The sequence below is a fragment of the Macrobrachium rosenbergii genome, chromosome 8, assembly GCF_040412425.1.
Source record: "Macrobrachium rosenbergii isolate ZJJX-2024 chromosome 8, ASM4041242v1, whole genome shotgun sequence".
Lineage (NCBI taxonomy): Eukaryota > Metazoa > Arthropoda > Malacostraca > Decapoda > Palaemonidae > Macrobrachium > Macrobrachium rosenbergii.
In genome coordinates this window covers 69,311,650-69,325,347 of record NC_089748.1, presented here as the reverse complement: position 1 = coordinate 69,325,347, position 13,698 = coordinate 69,311,650, and the positions used below count along the sequence as shown (strand labels likewise).

The window sequence follows — 13,698 nt, the reverse complement described above, 5'->3', positions numbered from 1 at the left end:
TGACCTTTGCCCTAAATTTTATATTCCAAATTTCGAGGCTCTCTCTTCGACAGTTATGAAGTGTTTTAAGCTCAAAGTCCGGTGAGGAATAAGAAGAGTGATCGTAATAAGCACTAACAACAGACCTTCGCGTAGTCATGCACTGCTCTAATGCAGGCGATAAATTCACTGGGCATCCGAGTTTAACGGCAACAACGCTGAATTTAACACGGTACAGGACAGGATCCTAGCAACACCATACTTCTATTCTCGCAGTTGATAAGTTTTACATGTTATGTTAGGTAGGAATAAGCATCATTTATATATATATATATATATATATATATATATATATATATATATATATATATATCTATATATATATATATATATATTTTATATATTTTTGTATATATATATATAAAATATATATATATATATATGTATACATATATATATATATAAATATATATATATATATATATATATATATATATATATATATATATATATATATATATATATATATATATATTATATATATATATATATATCAATGAGACGCTGAAGATTAGCGTGATAAAGTTTACTTATAAGTAACACTATTTGCAAAACTTGGATTCAGAATACACGGGTGTGCTGTACAGTAAACACATCTATATATTTTTGTTTCCATATGCCTTTCCCTTAGAGGAGGTGGGGACGTAAGGTCTTAGCATTGGTGACACAACCTATCACACTCAAAGAAAATACAAGAGGAGAGATGACAAACTTTTATCAGCGTCGGATGCCTGAACATCCTGTACCCATAAAGGGACTTGTATGTGGCTTTGTGAGAACACAACAATAACATGACGTCACAGATGCTTTCCCTACCTACCAGACACCTCCCCCGCCATCTCTCTCTCTCTCTCTCTCTCTCTCTCTCTCTCTCTCTCTCTCTCTCTCTCTGTCATGAACGTTCGAGTCAGTTCTATTCCCCTGTTATGCTCGTAACTAGGCTGCTGTTTCGCGGTCTTTGAAGTGACAGGCGTCAGTTAAGGTTTGCTGTTGGTCCAAAACACGCTTGTTTACATGTGCACGACTTGAGTTGGTAGGCATAGTGTCACAAATATGCAACACGATCAGTGAGCCCGGATGATGTTTAAAGCGTAGAGAATAGAGCTTCATTATCCGTGGAATGAAGGCGGTGGATTGAATGTTTGAAATATTATGATAAAAGTGCTTTGAGTGCCAGATTTTGTTTCGCGAGTTCATTCGAAATTTTATAAATTAGGAGAGTAAAACACTGCGCATTTTGATAAAATCGTTTCCATAACAACGAAAATTAAGGTAAGCGTTTTCATATTTCATTTTGCTTCTTTGTATCAGTTGCTTCATATTCTTGGAAGTGTTGGTTCTCTTTTCTAATATGTGTAATAACCTGATGCTTTTGTTGGCATAATAACCATAATGATAAACAGACCAAACAAATGATAATCAACATTTATAAGGACAGGAAGTCCACTGGCATTTCCTACGTTTAACTTGTTATTGTTGACATTTAACAACTGGAGGGCGGTATTTCGCCATGTTAGTATATACAGTATGTACCAGCACTCACACACACACACACACACACACACACACACACATATATATATATATATATATATATATATATATATATATATATATATATATGTATATATATGTGTATATATATGTATATATACATATATATACATATATATATATATAATATATATAAATATATATATATATATATATATATATATATATATATATATATATAATATATATATATATATATATATATATATAAATATATATATATATATATATATATATATATATATATATATATATATATATATATATATATATATATATATATATATATATATATATAAAAAGAGAGAGGAAAAAATTTACGAACGCACCTAACATATAACCAAAAAATTTCTTCCAAAGGAATATGTGCCTGAACCTTAATACAGATGTAAGGCGAAAATTTTTCTCCCTAGATATTAAGACTACAATTATGCTACGGATATTTTACATTTTTCCAAAGCATATTTTCTGATTCCTAATAGTCATAAGTATCTGCATCTGAAAGTTTACTTTCTGAAACTGTTAGCGATGAATGTGATGTCAAAGGAAACGTTAGGTCCTTTTTGATTGTAGCAGCGGTTATGACTAGACCATCGACGGATGATTTCTTTCTCACTTTTTCGTAAGTCGCATTTCAACAGAGATCTTTCACATTCACAATTGATCCCTGATCCCATTTATCTGCCGAGAGCAACCAAATTCGCTGAACGGCAGCACCAATATGCAGTAAATGTGCCTCGCTGTCGAACTTCTCAACTCTAGAGGGCCTTTATTCCTCACACTTTTGGACTGTGGAACAGTCTCCCTGAGGATGTCGTGCAATTGGAACTTCAAAAGTTCAAGCGAAGATGCAATGCATTGCTGCCCTAATGCTATTCTTCTTGCATTTTGATACATTTTTATCTATCTGTCTATTCATGGATTAACTTTTTTCTTTTTTAGTAAGTGGTATCTTCTTTCTGCATTTCCCTTTACCTCCTCTGACTTCTTCCTAATGAACACCATATTCTTTGGCAACTTGAATTTCAAGTCAATGGCCCCTGTGAACTTGTTCCATATGCATAGGTTTCATCTACTGAATAATAATAATAATAATAATAATAATAATAATAATAATAATAATATAGATTAGTGATTGAAAATATCGAGTTTAGAGGACAAATGACAAATGTGGCGCCCAAACTGGTTATTTCGGAAACAAAGCCATTTTTAGAACAGATATATTAAGGAAGGCATAGCAGCTGTTGAGCATGACAAAAAATAAACATCTAGTAACGGGATTTATTGTGGAAAGAACTGTTTGTGACTGACGCAAATTGTAATTCCTCTGCAGGATCTCGAAACTGAACAACTCGAACGACTGAAAAATATTTATCGGAGTGATGCCCTATTTTCCCCATTCTTTTGAAAATGTCGTATTTTGCCTAAACACTACAAAAATGGTTTTATTCAGGTAGTTAAGTCTTTCGTTTGTCACTGCAAATACAATGATACCGAGCGTGTGTCCTAAACAAACGTCGGAAACCCATTGCAAATATATCATAAACAGGTTGAAAACAAGTCAGAGACCTTAAGAAGTGGAGAACGAATCTTTGGCAAATGCTGGATAGTCGAATGGAGCACTGATTAGGACTACTAATAAATCTTGTATTCTACCTGTCTGTGATGTGTGTGCGATAAGCTGTCGAAGTGTGTTTATAACACATTTTGCTGCAGATCATTTATGCCACCAGACATGTAGCGAGAGAAAAGCTAATAGTGACTACGCAAGTTCTTTTATGTGTAGCATCTTGTTGATACTAAAGGGTACGAGCAACAATATTATTTCGTGGATGTAGATAAGATGTACTGGCACATTTTACCTAAAATTTTACGTAAAAAAGAAAATTAAAATCACGCATTTTTAATATACGCATTTTATTCTGCTGTTAAACCATCCATAACAGTATGGAGAATTTTTAAAGCAGCAACGTGAATTATAAATCCGATGTTTAAAAACACTAAGCACCCAAACGTGCTGTTTCTGAATTCGGCTTTTTATACATCTGTCCGCCACCTGATGGGTTGAGAAAGCCATGTTGAATAAGGATTTTTCACAGAGAGAGAGAGAGAGAGAGAGAGAGAGAGAGAGAGAGAGATCATTTGTTGGTTGCCTTTGAGTTCTAGAGAGGTGAATTTTGCAGTATTTTTCCTCCATCACTCCCCTCTCTGACATGTCTTGTTAAAGGGGTTACATTTACAGTCAGTACAAAAAGGAGGCTGAAGTTAGCAACATGCACCAAACAACAAAACAAAAAATATTTTCATGAGTTTGAGGAGTCACTATAGACTTTTATCCGAGTGGAGAGAGTATTTCGTTACGGAGTTGTACTCGGAACTTTCCTTTTTTTTTTATTTCCTTGAACCTTTGTTGTGTTTGAATCGTTTATTAATTCATTAACGTTCTCGGTCAATGTTGAGGAAACGCCGTGCTTAGTGAAATGCACTTTCAATTATGGTGATAAGGAAAGGGTAGAACTCAGCATCAAAGCACAGCAGTTTAGGTCAGTTATTCAATCTATATTCTACGCAAAACATGTCCTTCATTTTTGTCATGAGCCTTTATTTTATTTATTTATTTATTTGACATAGCTCTCAATCTATTGTGCAGAATGCCACTATCACGTTCCCCAACCGACAAGCATGAGCCTTGCGTTGTGATATTCTTGTGAGCTGGAAAGTTAACCGACTTGATAAATTTCCTTTCCGTCTTGCTCTTGTTTTGCGAAGCTTCATCACATGAGCTAAGTTTGGTACCAGCTTGAAAAAAGATAAAGAAAATAGCTGATCCATAGTGTCTAAGTTACTTTGGCTAGTATCGGAGACAGAGGAAAACAGCCAAGCCTGAGTAAATGAGACGATCACCTGTAGTTCTATTTCTTTTTCTTTTTCTTATTTTGCTACGGAGGGGCAGTCTCTTCGAAGCTTACCATTTTTTCCTACGATACTGTCTCTTTCATGCAAAAACCAGTGGATGCAGAACCTGATGATGACTTTTATCCCAGGTTTGACAGAAACAAGAGAAGTAAGGGAGAAGGGAAAAAGCGGGTTTTCTCTCTTAAGGATTTTGCTTGAAAAAGAATTTTCCGACATTAGGATTTGGATCTTGAATATTTGAAGCTGAGTGAGCCCTTGTTTTGAATTCATTCTCGTGCTTCCTTGAAAGTCACTGCTCTTCTATGCCCCTGGCATAATTATGTATAAGCTCACCTTTTTTAATATTTCATGAAAAATCAATAAGAGCTGCTAATTTTCATGACGCAAGTACGTCCTCATACATTTTTAGGAAATAAACAGCGAACAATAAATCCAGAACTGACAACATCCAGGCACATGACTATCGAGGTAAAAAGCATTCATCATGGGTTCATATTGACGTCATGACGTCATATTCAAATGGTGAAGACGATGCTTCCAAAATTGTCTATTGCTCCTTTGACTAAGATTACAAGGCTTGAGGGATGAAGTCTCCTAATCCTACTGAGATCCTTCTCATAATGGAAATTGTCCCGTCTCATAGTAAGCTTCCAGCTGGAATTGGCAAGATGCATCTGCCATGACGTTTCAAAGGAACTTGATCCGTTATAACGATATCCGATTTCGTGCCTTTGATAAATACTGCTACTGGTAATGATAATAATTATGACCTCTAGAAAACAAGGCACGTTCATTTCATAATCTAATAATGAAAATTGGTTTGAAATAAACTTAATTTCAATTTAATTTGTATACAACTTACAAACGATAAACCCTTTACATCTCCGTTGTATCATTGGTTTATTCAGATACTAAATTCTTTTTATCATTTGTTGTTGTTTTCGCATTTTGAGTCACACATTAAACAATGCTTCAGAGCTGTCACTTCAAACTGGAACTACAGTCTGAGATTATTTTTGTAATCTCAGATTATATCATACTGGACTGTTTACTGCAGTAATTTCCTTATCGTTATCAGTCGAAGCTCAGTAGTGTTTATTCTGCGTCTTTAAGTTTGAATACCACTCTTCTGTCCCTCACTTTATTACCCTTTTTGGACAATTTCATGTAATGTTAACGGAGCGCCAGTCGTTTTAATTAATCCGTGTTCCTTCCCTTGGAAGCTCTGGAGACCCTGATATCATCCGTGATTCCATTCTTAGGATACTTGTTAATGCACGAGAAAGTTTGTCATAAAAGAGAAGGCCCGAATTTGTTTTGTTGCCCATCACGTTTCGCCATGCGTGAAAATGAGATTGTCGTAATTTGTCTCGCTTTTGTACATTAGTATGCTAAACTTTGCGTGTTTTAGCAACGGATATAAAGGAATGATATTGCTGGATGTTTGTCTGCGGAATGATAATAGCATCAGAGTATATGATGCTCGAGGACGGTCACCGATGCTGACACTGACCATCAAAAGAGAGGTCGTAGTTTGGAGGCTATTTTCTCTACCACGATTCATATCCCTAAATCTGTAAAATCTGACGGGAAGGGCAGGTGTACATAGAGTGTGGCTCAAAACCTTATATACAAAGTTACTTATAATTTTATTCATGATCTTTCATGAGAAATTTATCTTAATATCGCAGTCATTGTCTTACTTTTATCTTCCCGCAGGAAGCGCACCTCATTCTTGTTGGCCCCCGCCCCACCTCCCCCCATTATCGCCAAGCGATAATTTAGTATCGTCTCGCCTTTTCTGACTCTGAAGGCAAATGGAAGCAGTCGAGATGCCCCGTTGCATCTTCCAGGAACTGATAAATCCGGATGATTGAAAGGGCTATTCCAGCCAGCGGGATGTCTTCGTGATTTAAGGAAAAACGGAAGATGGATGCAAATGTAAAGAAGGAATGTTTTGTGGAAATTTTATTTACGTTTGAACACATGACTCGCGCATGAAAGAAGAGGGGGGGTGGCGGGAAAGAAATTGGTGCTTATTTTTAATAAAGAACAGAGAGAGAGAGAGAGAGAGAGAGAGAGAGAGATTGGTGCTTATTCTGAAATAATGAACAGAGTAAAGAGAGAGAGAGAGAGAGAGAGAGAGAGAGAGAGAGAGAGAGAGAGAGAGAGAGAGAGAGAGCTTTTCAGGAATTATTCTTCAAATTGCTAGATTAAATTCAGCCGTTTTGCTATTCCATTAAGCAGGAGGGTTTGAGGATCATTTCAGCTGAACATCTGTCATATACTCGAGAAAATAACTTCACGTTAAACGGCGCATTAAATTTATCCTGCTTGAAAGGGAATTGCTTAAAGCTCTTCCACTTATAATCTCATAATATGTTATTGGACAAGCAATGTCGTCAAAATGTCGCCGTGATGAAATTATATTTACCTCAGCCAACGAAGGTGGAGAGAGCTTCTGGGAAACTATGATTCAATATGAACTTAGAAATCCTGTGTAGTTATTATTTTATTTTAATTACTGCTGGCCCTAATCTTGAATGGACTTATTAAAACAAACTGGTGGCTACGCAAGGGCAAAATAAAAAAAATAGGGAATTGTAAACTACATGCTTATAATATACTTCTGTGAACAGTATTTCAGTGGTTTATTCAGAAACAGAGAGAGAGAGAGAGAGAGAGAGAGAGAGAGATTCAACGAGGAAAACGCAGGAGGCTACAAGAAGAAACTGACGCAGTTCTCGGAGCCGCCAGGATATGAACACAAAATGACGAAATCGAAATTTTTAAGATGTTAAAAAAAATGGAGGAATACAGTTCTGATCGTGGAGATTATTTTATCTCCAAAAACACCGTTTAAATTTTGCAATGTGGTTGGATTTCCTTGCGGGAAAAAATAGATCGATTTTTTATGAAATATGAAATAGATATTCGGGTGCCAAGAAGTGTTTTCCACGATAGCGCAGAAAAATTCCGGAAAAACTATTCTGAACTTCAAGATATCCCATATTTAAAAAAAATGACATTAAACAGTACATGGGATTAATTTCTAGGTAGGTTTCACAGCAATTTCTGTACATTTTTAATAATAATAATAATAATAATAATAATAATAATAATAATAATAATAATAATAATAATAATAATAATAATAATAATCTAAAAGTTTTCACTTAACGCTGTGTAGACATTATCCGATCTGGTAAGCGAACGTTGAATTTTATATAGAACAAAAGGTTAGCTCAGTCTCCTCGGTGTTAATAAACAAACTGTTGTTCAGTCAAAAGAGAATCTTAAAAAAATAACGGATGATTAAGTACACAGACACCTCCTGGAAGCTCTTGAGACTTGCTGGCCTTGCCCGTGACTATGCTATCTGGAGTCATTTCTGTATGACAATGATTCTCCTTTTGCTTTGTGCCTTCAAAAACAGAAAAACCATTGTCTCAGAAAATTTCGGGAGAATGTTTATCTTTGCAACCTGGGTTCAGTAGTTTTGGCTGCAATTTGGAATCTTAATCGTCCAAATGCCTCATTATCTATTACTTCACGACAGAATGCAGCATTATGTTACGCATCACAAGATGGGCGCAGAGAATTCACCTGTTTGTGAATAACTGAACCCTGACAACTGCTGAGAATTTACTGGTTGTGGAATTCTCGCAACCTTGACAACTGCTGAGAATTTACTGGTTGTGGAATTCTCGCAACCTTGACAACTGCTGAAAATTTACTGGTTATGGAATTCTCGCAACCTTGACAACTGCTGAAAATTTACTGGTTGTAGAATTCTCGCAGTCTTGACCTACTGAGAATTTACTGGCCGTGGAATTCTCGCAATCTTCACAGTTGCTGAGAATTTACTGGTTGTGGAATTCTCGCAATATTGACAACTGCTGAGAATTTATTGGTTGTGGAATTCTCGCAATCTGACAACTGCTGAGAATTTACTGGTTGTGGAGTTCTCGCAGTCTTGACAACGGTTGAGAATTTACTGGTTGTGGAATCCTTGCAATCTTGATAACTGCTGAGAATTTACTGGTTGTGGAATTCTCGTAATCCTGATAACTGCTGAGAATTTAGTGGTTGTGGAATTCTCGTAATCCTGATAACTGCTGAGAATTTAGTGGTTGTGGAATTCTCGCAGTCTTGATAAACACTAAGAATTTAGTGATAACTGCTGAGAATTTACTCGCAATTCTGGCAGTCTTGATAACTTTGAGAATTTATGGTTGTGGAATTCTCGCAATCTTGACAACTGCTGAGAATTTATTGTGGAATTCTCGCAGTCTTGACAAATGCTGAGAATTTCCTGGTTGTGGATTCTCGCAATCTTGACAACTGCTGAGAATTTACTGGTTGTGGATTCTCGCAATCTTGACAACTGCTGAGAATTTACTGGTTGTGGAATTCTCGCAGTCTTGATAACTGCTGAGAATTTATTGGTTGTGGAATTCTCGCAATCTTGACAACTGCTGAGAATTTACTGGTTGTGGAATTCTCGCAGTCTTGACAACTGCTGAGATTTTACTGGTTGTGGATTCTCGAATCTTGATAACTTTTGAGAATTTGCTGGTTGTGGATTCTCGAATCTTGATAACTTTTGAGAATTTACTGGTTGTGGATTCTCGAATCTTGATAACTTTTGAGAATTTACTGGTTGTGGATTCTCGAATCTTGATAACTTTTGAGAATTTACTGGTTGTGGATTCTCGAATCTTGACAGCTGTTGAGAATTTACTGGTTGTGGAATTCTCGCAGTCTTGACAACTGCTGAGATTTTACTGGTTGTGGATTCTCGCAGTCTTCACAACTTCTGAGAATTTTCTGGTTGTGGATTCTCGAATCTTGATAACTTTTGAGAATTTCCTGGTTGTGGATTCTCGAGTCTTGATAACTTTTGAGAATTTACTGGTTGTGGATTCTCGAATCTTGATAACTTTTGATAATTTAATGGTTGTGGATTCTCGAATCTTGACAACTTCTGAGAATTTACTGGTTGTGGATTCTCGCAATCTTGACAACTGCTGAGAATTTACTGGTTGTGGAATTCTCGTACTATTGACAACTGCTGAGAATTTACTGGTTGTGCAATTCTCGCAATCTTGGCAACTGCTGAGAATTTACTGGTGATGGAATTCTCGCCTGCGTGGTTGCTGTTCTGAAGTCACCAGCTTGTGAGGTTGCTGCATATTTGGTAACTGGTGACAATGACTCAGACGGGGTGATTCTTATAAACAATTCTTTTCACGTCTAACTATATGTTCATTCTTTCTTCCTCTCAAAGAGCAGTTGCTTGATTTTAGCATTCAAAGATGGCACAGAAACCGTCGCCCAGCTGAGTTAGATGTTTATGTAAGTGGAAGACACGGAAAGGAAGAGAGAAAAACAAGATGAATATAAATCAAAATTTATGACGTAAATCTTCTCTCCATTTTTATGGCTTCCCAGCCGACTTGTGAATGTAAATCAGATTGAATTTGTGAACATTGTTTCTTAACACTTAATGTCAAGGGCACAAACGTTGCTCATTTGTCTTGCTGTGTCCTTAATTGTATATAATTATTATTGTTGAAAATTACTCATATTCCTTGAAAAGTAGGAAATTAATATTTCAGCTATATTCGCCTGAATAAACAAAACAGCCACCTCAGGTTTAATACAGCAAATGTCTCATGAAACTAAGAAAAAGACGAAGATGAAGAAGAAGAAACATTTCAAACATCACTGCAAAGTCACATTCTTATAAAAACAATTTATTTTCCGTCACACTCTCCCACACACTACGTGACATAAGAAATATCGAATATGGAAAGCCACGCTCAAAGATATGTATTTTAGCGTTGAGACAAAATTAAAAGCTATCTCATTGTTTACACCAGTTTCATATTGTTCCAGTCCATACTCTTTAAGGGCATAAAGTCAAAATTTATGCTGCACTCCTGCAATGGCTCGATAGGTTTCTCGCTGAAATCCAAAGAAATTAAGCGACGAGGAACGGGCTGCTAAATGCCGATTAGCAAACGGCGAAGAATGATCGAATATTAATTTCCACTCTATCTATCCGCTACACTCCCCCTTATTTCCTTTCAGCCTTGAGGAAAAATTCGTAAAAGGCGAATTCACCAATATCCTTGCCTAGCCTGCCCTTGCACGCGTCAATACACCTATAATAAGACCGACTGTAATAACGGCGTTACATTTCCGTACGATGCAGAACTCATTTCCGGCCAATAAATGTCGTTATTGATTGCGCCAAATCGTCAGAAGGACTTCAAAAGCCCAAAACTTGGATATTGCGAGAAATATTAACATTACGAATAAAACTGAATCAAAATTCTAAAAACCTGAAATGGATGATTTCCCAGCACTGGTCTTGGTATTCAGCTTCAATCTTTGCATTGGAGAGCTCCAAACTCTTAATTATAATTAATAATTACCAGTCATGATATATATTCAGCGTATTATTGCTGATTTAAGACGGAATCGGTAGACAAAATGATTTTACTCTCCAGTTACACACACACACACTCTCTCTCTCTCTCTCTCTCCCTCTCATGTCGTTCCGGTTCGTAAACAGCGACTTTATTGGTTTCGGATAAAAGGGCCAATTAGCACTGATAAAGCTTCTTTCGATATTGGACGTTTTAAGGGTTAATGACCAATGAGACCTTTATGGTTTATCCGAACGTTATCCGGAACATGCATTGGAGTTTCTCCAACATCTGGCTTTCCATCACTGCACATTTTCTCAGAAGTCATTGCGAGGTCTTCACTTACGTCGTTTTATTTTTTATGCATGGTTTTCTGGTGAAGAAGGGACATATTCTCTTTCTGCTTGAATGAAGTGAGGTCACTTCTATTCTTGGGATACAAAGATCTTCTGCGCGCTCGCATACCCTATTTTCCTTTTACAATATCGTGACCAATAGCCTCTGAAATATGGAAATTAAGGAAAGTAAAAATTTTGTAGAACTATACTCAGTTTCTGCGTAAGTAGCTGAGTCATTAAGCTATGGGGTAACTCTTCTATGGTACTAACATGACTGCTTTTTCTTCTCAAATGCAACTGGCCTGCCGCTTGAATCTGCCCAAGCAGGTATTGTGCCGTACCCTTCTACGAACGTTTATCTGGGCATCAGATAGATAAACTGACGTTTGTCTCCTCTAAACCCCTTAAATTAAACTGTCCTGAAAGTTTGCAAAATTTTCCTAGACACCCAAACATTTTTTTTAAATAAAAGGTTCGAAAAAAATTCGATGGAAAGGTTTCAAAAAGATAAATACAGTAGTGACATCAAACATACAAAATTGAAGGAAAAGTCAGTACCTAATGCTTTCAAACTGAAATGAAAGATTTTTTGTTCATCCGTCCAAGGCAATTTGTCTCCAACTGTTTTTTATATATATATATATATAGAAAATATCACCAGCTGTAGACCTCATCCGAGTGTTTTTCGTTTCATACGAAGATTCCAGAGATGTTCAAGCTGCATTTTCCTTCTTCGTCTCGATGTTTCTTTGTCTCCCGGATCGCAAAAGAACAGAAGAAGCACGTCAAAGATTTTAAAGGCACGGGCATTTTTCATTTGAGGTTTTGTAACACTGAGTATAATCGTTGAACGTAAAAGCATGTACTTTACTTTTGCCAATAAAATAAACAAAATTTTCCGAGACAATATTTTTTTTTTCCTCCGTCTCTCTCTCTCTCTCTCTCTCTCTCTCTCTCTCTCTCTCTCTCTTCCTGATGACCATTACTATTTTCACACTGGTAAATCCTGTATATATGAAATAAATTACAATTAATTCTAATCTGTCAGGATTTAAAAGAACAACTTATAACTGATCATACAAATAACCCTTTATCTCTATTTGGCACATAGAAAAATAGATAAAGAGAAAAGAGGAAATATTTGATGTTTTCACCCCGGCCTGTTGTTATGGTGGCTATTTTTCAAAGCAAATTTGGATACCTCGAAACATGCGACGGGGTTGGGGGAGGCGTCCGTGGGAAGGGGGGCGGGTGGGGGGAGGCGGCTATTCCGCCAGATGACGCTGTAGGTGCTTTGGCAAATGCGTCCTGGAAACGAGATGAGCTATAATGGAAACGAGACGCGGGCTAATATCACAGGCAAAGGCGAAACTCATTTTTTTTCCTTATTTGACTAACAACCTATTTTACTACGTACACAGATATTTAACATATTAAATTAATATGAGTTTCTTAATGAGAAAGTAAATAGCAAGCCGTTCCTTACGGAGAAAAACAAGGCTGTGAACAAGAGTTATGTTACAAGATCAAAACAGCCGTCGCTCGGATATTTATCGTCTGCACTACAGAAGCAAGGAAAATTCTTATTACTTCATTCGCTTTGCATACACACACACACACACACACACACACATATATATATATATATATATATATATATATATATATATATATATATATATATATATAATATATGTATGTATGTATGTATGTATGTACAGTATGCATACATATACAGAGTACATATACATAATATATGTATGTATGTATGTATGTGTGTATTTTTCCCTTGAAGGATGTGGTTTCAAAAGGCGCGACCTTTCCACGCATCATAGTTCTTGGATCTTTGGTTCCAACCTCAGCCCACACAACGAGAGACCCGACACCAACCCTCGGTTGTAGGTGGGAATGGCGACTTGGGCTCGTTGTCTCATTAAATTCACTGTGCCTCTGTTGACCTAAGTAGTGGATGATAACATCCTCTGGACCGTCAATAAATTATTGTTATTATTATTATTATTATTATTATTATTATTATTATTATTATTCATGATAATAACAAGGACTGGGGAAACAAAGGAAAGAGGTCGAAAATGGACTAGTTACTGAACTTATGTGATATGTACAGCTGGTGAGTGCGAAGAAAACAAGTAAAAAATGCGTCGAATTTTCTTCGGCGCAATCGAGTGTTCTGTACAGCATATAATGCTGTATGAAACTCTCAGCCACGGCCCATGAAACTCTCAGTAGGGCGTGGTGGCCTGTGTTGTTGCAGTGCCAGACGCACGATCATGGCTAACTTTAGCCTCAAATCAAATAAAAACTACTGAGGATAGAGGGCTGCAATTTGGTATGTTTGATGACTGGATGGTGGATGATCGACATACAAATTTGCAGCCCTCTAGCCTCAGTAG

At 36.5% G+C, this 13,698-nt stretch overlaps 1 protein-coding gene across 1 annotated transcript in view; it reads left to right on the top strand.

Annotated features, from left to right (window-relative positions):
• Positions 1 to 830: 830 nt before the first annotated feature.
• LOC136840956 (leucine-rich repeat neuronal protein 3-like) overlaps positions 831 to 13,698 on the top strand; it is a 389,337-nt gene continuing 376,469 nt past the window's right edge. Inside the window, exon 1 of the mRNA XM_067107938.1 lies at positions 831 to 1,311. The gene's annotated coding sequence lies outside the window, so the exon portion shown is untranslated. The remainder of the gene's footprint in view (positions 1,312 to 13,698) is intronic.